The sequence below is a fragment of the Cnephaeus nilssonii genome (genome assembly GCF_951640355.1).
Source record: "Cnephaeus nilssonii genome assembly, chromosome: 10".
NCBI classification, from domain to species: domain Eukaryota; kingdom Metazoa; phylum Chordata; class Mammalia; order Chiroptera; family Vespertilionidae; genus Cnephaeus; species Cnephaeus nilssonii.
Genome location: NC_137081.1, coordinates 1067180 through 1076530, shown reverse-complemented (window position 1 = coordinate 1076530; position 9351 = coordinate 1067180).

Here is a 9351-nt window from a genome sequence, read left to right as displayed (position 1 = left end):
ACACCGCCCCCTGGTGGTCAGTGCACATCATAGTGAGTGGTTGAACTCCCAGTGGAACAATTTGCATATTAGGCTTTTATTATATAGGATAAGCAGTTTTTTTTCTAGTCTCCCCTTTCACTTAGTATTCCTTTGTGAGTCTCACCTTTATGCAGAATTCTCGGTTTCAACTCCTTTTTTTTTATTGTTTAAAGTATTACAAATAGCAGTGCATGTTTCCTTTTTTCCCCCCAGTCGACCTTCCCCCAGCCTCCTCCACCCCCCCATCCAGCACATCTATTTACTTCTTGCCTGTTCTTCTTACTAAGAGGAAAGTTTGCAGAGGGCAGGCATTTTTGTCTGTTTTCCCAGCTTTGTGGTCAGAGTCTAGAATAGAGCTGCAGAGGAAGGAGCTGAGTGAATACGTGTCAGCAACTGACCGACCAAGCGGGGGAGGCTGGGAGGGAAACTAGACTGTCCCGAGATTACGAGTCCTGTTGCACGGGGATGATCTGATATGGTTTAGTGATTATTAAAGCTTTTAATTTATGGTATGAGAAGTCACTGTTTTAGGCGGGCACGGAGAGTTATATGGGACAGGCCCTTTTAAGGAAACTTCCAAGCAAGGTGGCCAATTGTTCTTTATCTGATCCTGAAAATGAGTCTGGCATTTGAAAATCAAATGGGAAACAGGAACCTTCCTTTGTTTCCTCAGAGCTTGGCTGTGACACGCCCAACAACTCTCCTCCTCCCTTCCCCGTCGCCCCCTTCATCCTCCCACGGACACAGAAGTGCCGGGGGGAGCGTGGGAGCGATTGGTTAGGCTCCCGTGACTCAGTCCGTGTCCTGCGTCAACAGAGAGATGTGACAGGGACCGAGGTGACGCTTCCTCCAAGCCTGACTGGACGCGAGCGAATCCGAGGAAGTGGCTTAGCCCCACGGTAAAGGTTAGCTTACGGAGCAGATGGTAGAGATGGTTTCTATTTTATTTTCCACCTTAACCCTACCAGACCGCTGTACCGATTTTTCGGTAATTTCCGAATCTCTGGTGACTCCTAATTTTCGGTACTTTGCCTAGACCTGTTTTCTACAATGTCTCCAAGTTCCATCTTATTCTAACCACTTGTTTGCATGTAACCAACGTTTTTCTATATCATGTTGATTTTTTCTCTTTAATGCTCAGGAGCCCAGGTATAGGGGACAGTTAGGTTCAGGGCCTCAGGTCTGGTAGGTTTAAGAAGTCACTTTTAAAATTGACACTAGCCCAGCCGGTGTGGCCCAGTGGTCGAGGATTGACCTAGGAACCAGGAGGTCAAGGTTCGATTCCCGGTCAGGGCACATTCCCCGGTTGCGGGCTTGATCCCCAATAGGGGGCGTGCAGGAGGCAGCCAATCCATGATTCTCTCTCATCATTGATGTTTCTCTCTCTCCTCCCTTCTCTGAAATCAATAAAAAATAAAAAATAAAATTGATGCTATGCGTAGTAAGAGACTGAGTTTGGGGGCATGTCTTCTTCTTGAAAATCATTTATGTCACGACTGTAAACATGAACCCTCGTGGCACATAGTACGGTAGCAATCGGTAGTGGCCCTCTGAGTGCGCCTGCCCGGATACAGCCCCTGGGAAATGCGCTCGTGCCGAGTTTTCCCGATGAAGAGGAAAGGCGAGGAGGAGGAGGAGGCCAAGCACAGAGTGAGCCAAACTCAGGAAACAGTGAATATGTTCGTAATGAGAAAGCGACGGCTGGTTATGCTGCATTTACATTTCTGTAGTCTGTACGCTCAGATTTATAAGGGCGCAATTTTATTTTCAAACCAAGCAGCAGGCGCTGAGGACCGTCAGGTAAAATTGATTCCATCCATCAGCCTAACTGGGGAGCGTTAGCGCTGCCACGCTGATGCATTGCCTCTAATCAAGGGAGAGCACCGAGTGCTGATTCCAGGGGCTCCCGTGGTCCTCCGTCCTCACCCCACGCTGGGTTCCGAGCTGTTCCTAAGCAACAGCGGCCTCCAGCGACTTGGTCCTGCTTGGTGCTGATCGTGGCCATGTGCGTGCAGCCTTACCCGGGTCGGGTCGTGTGAGGAGCAAACCATAACCATTGCGAGCACCGGAGTTACAGGGGGAATCCCATGTCGCACGTCACTCGGAGGTGACGAATAGTTCCATGTGGAAGCGCCATGCAGATGAGGGTGACACTGATATCTAGGGCGTGGGGGCTGCTGGGCCCAGTGATCCATGGGCTCGCTGACCCCGGGCGGGAGACGTGTTTGTCACTCACTCAGCCCTTGTCACTCATTTCAGGCTGGAAACAGGCGCCAGGTTGCCTTTTAAGGATTCACAGGTGCAACCACCCGGGCTGTGTCTGTGACCCTGGTGATGACTTCGTGCCTGAACGGCAGCTCTCGTGACCTGGACGCCGGGTCTGGCCCGGGTCCCTGCACAGGGCGCGGGCGCCGCTGCTTCTAGATCACTTCCCACAGTGCAGTAGCTGAGATCCATTAAAAGCCCAGTCTTCACGCAACGCGACGCGACGCCTGGGCCAAGTCCCTGGTTTTCCAGTGGTGAAACCACAGAGAGAAAGTAATCTCGTTTCAATACTGACAAAGTCACCAGGGAGTTTAGAAACACCAGAACGTCTGTATTCGAGTGCTATCTTCCGCAAGGGTGTTATCCTAGCAGGTTGTATTCCGGTCAAGGGCGGGGACCTCGGCGGCAGGCTCGACGCGCAGCCCCGGCAGGGCACATCGATGATTCTCTCTCTCCCCTTCCCTTCCACTCCCTCTAAAAAACCAAATGGAGAAATATCCTCGGGTGAGGATTAACAACAACAGGAAAACCCTCTAGCTCCAAATTCCCTTCTTTTTTAAAAAAAAAATTTAAGAATTTAAGCTCTTTATTGTTTAAAGCAGTGGTCGGCAAACCGCGGCTCGCGAGCCACACGCGGCTCTTTGGCTCCTTGAGTGTGGCTCTTCCACAAAACACCACGTGCGGGCGCGCACGGACAGTGCAATTGAAACTTCGTGGCCCATGCGCATAAAGTCGGTTTTCCGCCTGGGCGAGTCTATTTTGAAGAAGTGGTTCTAACGCCGAGCCACACTCAAGGGGCCAAAGAGCCGCATGTGGCTCACGAGCTGCGGTTTGCCGACCACTGGTTTAAAGTATTACATAAGTCTCTCCCCGCCCCCCCCCCCCCCCCCCCAGCATTTCCTTCTCGGTGTAAAGCCAGGAGCCTCCCTGTCCCAGTCCTGCCCGGATTTGCGGATTGTTCTGTCCACCCTCCCCCACCGGGGGCTGCCACACTCTCCCTCGGGTCTCTGGGTGCCGGGTCTCTGGGTGCCGGGTCTCTGGGTGCAGGTTCTCTGGGTGCCGGGTCTCTGGGTGCCGGGTCTCTGTCTCTGTTCCCGCACAGGTGGCTGGCCCTGCCCGGAGCACTACCCCCCTCCTCCGCCCCAGGACAGATGTCTACCCTTTGTGTTAGTCTTGGTTTTCCGGAGAAACGGAACCCATAGGAGCTGCACATGTAAGACGTTTGGTGAGAAACTGGACAAGATGGTCAGGGAGGCTGACAAGTCCCGCGACCTGGCGTTGGCACGCGGAGGCCCCGGGGCGCGGGTGCTGTGGTTTAGGCCGTCTGAGGCCCGGGGACCAGGAGACCCCTGGTGCCAGTCCCAGTGGGCCCGCAGGAGGAGACGGCGGAGGGAGGCAGAGCGCGTGTGCTTACCCACCTTGTTCCTTCCGGCCCTCCTGTGGGCTGGCTGTGGCCCCCCTGTCCTCAGGCCGCCGCCCCAGGTGCTCCTGGGTCAGAAGCCCCCGCAGACGCACCCAGAATTGTATTCAGCAAACAGCTGGGAGCCCTGGGCCCCAAGATGGTGCGTAAAACTAGCCATCACAGACCGCCCGCCCGTGTGGCTCAGGGGTTGAGCGTCACCCATGCACCAAAAGGTCACAGCTGGATTCCGGGTCAGGGCCCAGCGGGGCTGCAGGCTCATCCGCAGCAGGGGGCGTGCAGGAGGCAGCCGATCCATGGTTCTCTCATGGATGCCCCTCCCCCCCCTCTCCCTCTTCCCTCTTCCCCACATCAATAAAAACACGTAACATATTAACCATCACATCTCCTTCCGTCTGTAGCCGGAAGGTCACCTATGACTTCCCTCTCTCCTAGGGTCCCGGCCGGGCACACTGCACCCCTGGCCCCTGTGGGAGACCCACCAGCCGCTCCCTTTTCCTGCTGCACAGACCTGACACAGCGCCCACACGCCCCTGGCTCCAGGCGGCCCTGCGGCCCCACACGCCCACCCCCCTCCACCCCGCGCTGCTCCCTCCTGCTTTGGTTTGCTCAGAGGGACAGTCACCTCCCGAAGCCACACCCCGAGGGGCCAGGCCATCAGGTCAGCGGGGCTCCCGAGTGAGGTCACTGCCTCTCCTCCCTCCTGCCCCGCCCCAGGGAGGAACCCTAGGGAGAAAGGAAACGCCCTTGTATTAACCCACTTTATTGACTTCAGTCTCTCCACGCTCCCAGGCCCTGCCTCGGCTTACCCGGACGCGGCGAGCCGGGGTGGGGTCATTGCTCTGGCGGCCAGAAAGCGTGCGGCCTTGCAGAGGTCGCTCAAAAACGGATGCATTTCCCCCATCACAGAGGATCTTTATTGATCACGCAAAAAAAAAAAAAAAAAAAAAAGTATAAATCAGTTTGGACTGTGCTGATACCTGTAAACCATCTTGTACACACGGAGCCCTCCCCTGTCGGAAGTGCTTGTGGTGCGGGTCTCCTGGCACGGGCTGCGGGCCCGGGGGGTGCGCGCGGCGGGGGCTTGTCCTTGGCACCCCGACGCCATGCCCCTGGCCTGGGGTCAGCGACAATGTGGGGGCACCAGAGGGCCGGTCCCCTCAGTGGGGCCGGGGAGACGTGGTCCTGGAAGCGGGCAGGGCTGGCTCCTTGTTCACCTGGCCACGCGCCCCCGGGCCACGTGCTGAGTCCCTCTCGCAGCCATCACGCCGGCACCTGTCCCGGCAGCTCTGCCCCGGGACACGCGGGGGAGGCGCGGCCCGAGCGGGCGCCCAGCCAACAAGCCGCCTGTGCCTCCGCTCGGGCTCCTCAGACGGCGGGCGGGGACAGCGCCGTGCCCGTGGGCGTGGGCGTCGGGGGCGTGATGATGATGTTGGGCACATCCAGGTTCTCGTTCTTCAGGGCAGGGTCCTCTTCGCAGCTGGCCACACACATGTTCAAGCCTTTCAGACAGCACAGCTTCAGCCCCATGTTGGCGCCCCGGAGGGCGCTTTTTGGGGGGCGCACGGGGCACTGGTGTTCGCAGAAAAGAGCCTGCAAGAGGGAGCAAATCAGTTACAACCCTATTGTCTTACTATTTATTATTTTAAATTCACCTTTATTGTGGAAAGTATTACATGTGTCCCCTTTTCCCCCATTGACCCCTACTAGCCGGGCCCCGCCCCGCCCCAGGCCCTCCCCACCCTATTGTCTGTGTCCATGGTGATGCATACACATACCAGGTCTTCCCACGCGTGTGCCCTCCCCCATCTTCCCTCTGAGAGTCATCAGTCTGTTCCATGCTTCCATGTCTCTGGGCCTATTTTGTTCATCAGTTTATTTTGTTCTTTAGATTCCACATATAAGACAGACAATCCAATTTTAAAAAATGGGCAAAGGACCTAACTAGACACTTCTCCAAAGTAGACATACAGAAGGCCAAGAGACATATGAACCCATGCTCAAAGTCACTGATCATCTGAGCGATGCAAATCAAAATGACAGGGAGGTACCTTCTCATACCTGTCAGAATGGCTATCGTCAACAAACGACAAGTGCTGGCGAGGATGCGGAGAAAAAGGAACCCTCGTGCACTGCTGGTGGGAAGGCAGACTGGTGCAGCCACTGTGGAGACCAGTATGGAGTTTCCTCAAAAAACTAACTATGGAACTGCCATTTGACCCAGTGATTCCACTTCTGGGAATACTAGTGACCCGGTGCATGGATTTGTGCACATTGAAAGGAAATTAATTAGAAGGTAAGGTGGCAGGAGGGGCCAGACTGGGCGAGATGGGCTGGACATGCCCTGGAGCCAACATCCCCTGGTCCCTCCCTGGCCGGCCACACCCGCGGTAGCACCATGGCTTGAAAGGCATCTGCAGAGTGCGTGGGGTCCCTCCGGCAGGTGGGGTCCCTGGGGCTGGCCTGCAGGGATTGGGCCCAAACCAGCTCTCCAACATCCCCTGAGGGGCCCCGGAGTGCGAGAAAGCACTCTGCAAAGTTGCTGACAACAGGGTGTGGAACGCAAATGCACGTGTGCAGTAAACCAGATTTGGGCGATAGTGCCCCAGCAACGACATAACCCACGGCCGAAGGTGGAATCAAGTGGTCTCGTGAGAAATCGGGCTCATTCCTCTCTGATTTGGGGGTGCGTCACCTGAGAACCACCGCTGCCAAGTCACTGCAGCTCGGCAGCTCCTGCATTGAGCGTCTGCCCCCTGGTGGTCGGTGCGTGTCATAGGGACCGGTCGGAAGGTAGGAGGAACACTTAGCATGTTAGCCTTTTATATATAGATTATATATAGATATCCCAAGAAATCAGAAACACCAACCAGAAAGAAGGCATGCACTCCTAAGTCAATAGCAGCACAATTTACTGTGGTTAAGATCTGGAAACAGCCCAAGTGCCCATCAGCAGATGAGTGGATAAAAAAGCTGTGGTGCATTTACACCAGGGAATACTAGGCAGCAGTTGGAAAAAAGAAAAAAAGAAAAAAAAAGAAGGCTCGCTTACCCTTTGAGAGCGCCCGGGAGAGTATTATGCTAAGCGAAATAAGCCAGTCAGAGGAAGACCAGCATCCATGACCTCAGCCTTTAATTTTTGAGTAACCTGGGGGCCGCCATTTCTCCAGGGTCAGTGCCGGGGCTCTGTTCCCGCGGGGCCTGCTTACCTGGTCCCTGGGGCCCAGGTGGCCTCGGTTGTACCTGTGCACCCAGCAGGCTCCTCTCCCAGACTCTGCAGGTGGCTGAGCCGGGAAAGACCGTTCCTGGTCAGCTCGGTCTGGGGCCTGGACAGGCAGCCGGGAGCCCCTGGGGTGAGGGGGCTGCTGTCCGGTCTTCTGGGTCTTTCCGGGGCGGCCACACCTGTGCTGAGGTCGAGGGGCGGGGTGAGGGATGCCCGGGCGGGGCTCCCAGGTCGGGGGCCTGCTGACTGGGCTCTACCTTTAGGAGGGGCTGCAGGGGGGCTCCCTGGTCAGGGGGGGGCGCTGCTGGCGGGGCTCTGTGGTCAGTTGGGGTCACGAGCTGGCCCTGCAGGTCCACGTGCTCCAGGTGGTCACGGGGCGGGCTCCCCGGCGGGGCTGGGCCAATGGTCGGGTCCGGCGCAGTCACGCCTGGGAGGTGGGGCCTCGGCCCTCGTCCCTGATTGGATGGGCCCCGGGCAGGGCGGGGCTCCGGGCTCAGGTGCGGCCCCTGGACCGGCTTCCCGGGGATGCGCCTCAGGTGAGCGCTGGGCTGCGGAGGTGCAGATGGTGCCGGGGGCCGCTCTTCGGTGGGTGAGCTCAGGGGGACGGGGTGGGGGAGGGGGAGGCTGGGCTCACGGGGACCGGGTGGGGAGTTGGGGGAGGGTCAGGTGAGGGGTCAGGCTGGGCTGGGGGACGGGGTGGGGAGTGGGGGGAGGGGGAGGCTGGGCTCAGGGGGACGGGGGTGGGGGTAGGAGGTGGGGGTCAGGCTGGGCGGGGGGAGGGGGTGGGCGAGGCCGCAGCTCGGACTCCGACTCCCAGGGCAGCGGGGCCCAGCCTGGGGGTGGGGGGCGGAAGGCCGCGGGGGGGGGCGGGGGGCTAAGAGCGTGTGGGTTGCAGGCCCGTGGCTGTTCTGGCCTCACAGGCGACGGGTGTCCCGTAAACACTAACCCACGGGGACTGAGGGCCCGGCGTACACGTGGGAGGGGGAGGGGGAGGGGAGGGGAGGACGCAGCTCACACCGGGCGAAAGGCTGTGCGGGGCCAGGCTGCTCTGTGCTCGCGGGTGGGCAGGGCCGCGGGCGGCTCCAGGTCGGCCAAGCTGCGGGCTGGGCCGGTGGGAGGCCCCGGTGCGCTGGCCCCCAGGCCCCCAGCCGCTCTGGCTGATTTCCCCCCCCCCCCCCCCCCCGCCACAGCGGAGCTCGGGGTCAGCGTCCTCCGGCCTCGCGGGCTCCTGCTCCGGCCTTCACTCAGGAAGGCGGGGTGCGTGGGAGAGGCTGCTCACCTGCTGCTGTCCGGGCCTCCCCCTCCCCACAGGCCTCTGCACACCCCGGCCTCCCAACCCACAGGCCTCTGCACACCCCGGCCTCCCCCTCCCCACAGGCCTCTGCACACCCCGGCCTCCCCCTCCCCACAGGCCTCTGCACACCCCGGCCTCCCCCTCCCCACAGGCCTCTGCACACCCCGGCCTCCCCCTCCCCACAGGCCTCTGCACACCCCGGCCTCCCCCTCCCCACAGGCCTCTGCACACCCCGGCCTCCCCCTCCCCACAGGCCTCTGCACACCCCGGCCTCCTCCTCCCCACAGGCCTCTGCACACCCGGGGGCCTTTGCACCCCCAGGTCGCAGCCCTCCCGTAGCGCCAGCAGGGCCCCGGAGGCCTGGGAGGCTCTCCCTGCAGAGGGTGTGCAGGTCCCTGCCCTGCCCCGGGCCCACAGGAAGGTGCACAGAGCGCCCCTGAGCCTGGCTGCTCCAGGACGGCCGCTCTGCTGACTCCGGTCCGTCTGAGGCACAGGCGCTGGCCCTCGGCGTGGGCCCGCCTGTCCGGGAGAGCCCTTCCCGAACCTTGGTGCCTCCCCCTTCACCGCGTCAGCGAAGCCTCCCTGGACCGCCGGTTGGAGGCAAACACACCTGTTCTCCATCTGCCCCCAAGGGCGCAGCCCACGAGGCAGGGTCTTCGCTGGGTTTGTGCGCAGCTGGTTGCCCACCTCAAGGCAAGGAAATGACACGTTCCGTGTATTCCATAAATAACTTAAAAATCAGTGCGCAGCCCGGCAGGCAGGCGTGGCTCAGGGGTTGAGGGTGGACTATGAACCAGAGGTCACGGTTCAGTTCCCGCTCAGGGCACATGCCCCGGCTGCAGACTCGATCCCCGGGGCGGGGTGTGCAGGAGGCAGCTAGCTGATCCATGATTCTCTCTACTCAGTGATGTTTCTATCTCTCTCCCTCTCTCTTCCTCTCTGAAGTCAGTAATAAGATATATACATATATAAATGAATAAATTAAAGACACTATGGCATTATAAGGTTGTCCATATTTGAAAAGGGATGAAGGAGCAAGGAGGGATTTTCATAGTAATCGGCAAACGGTTGTGTGCCAGGCCCTATCCTGGGCACCGTGAATACATGGTCCTGTTTGATCTTCGTATG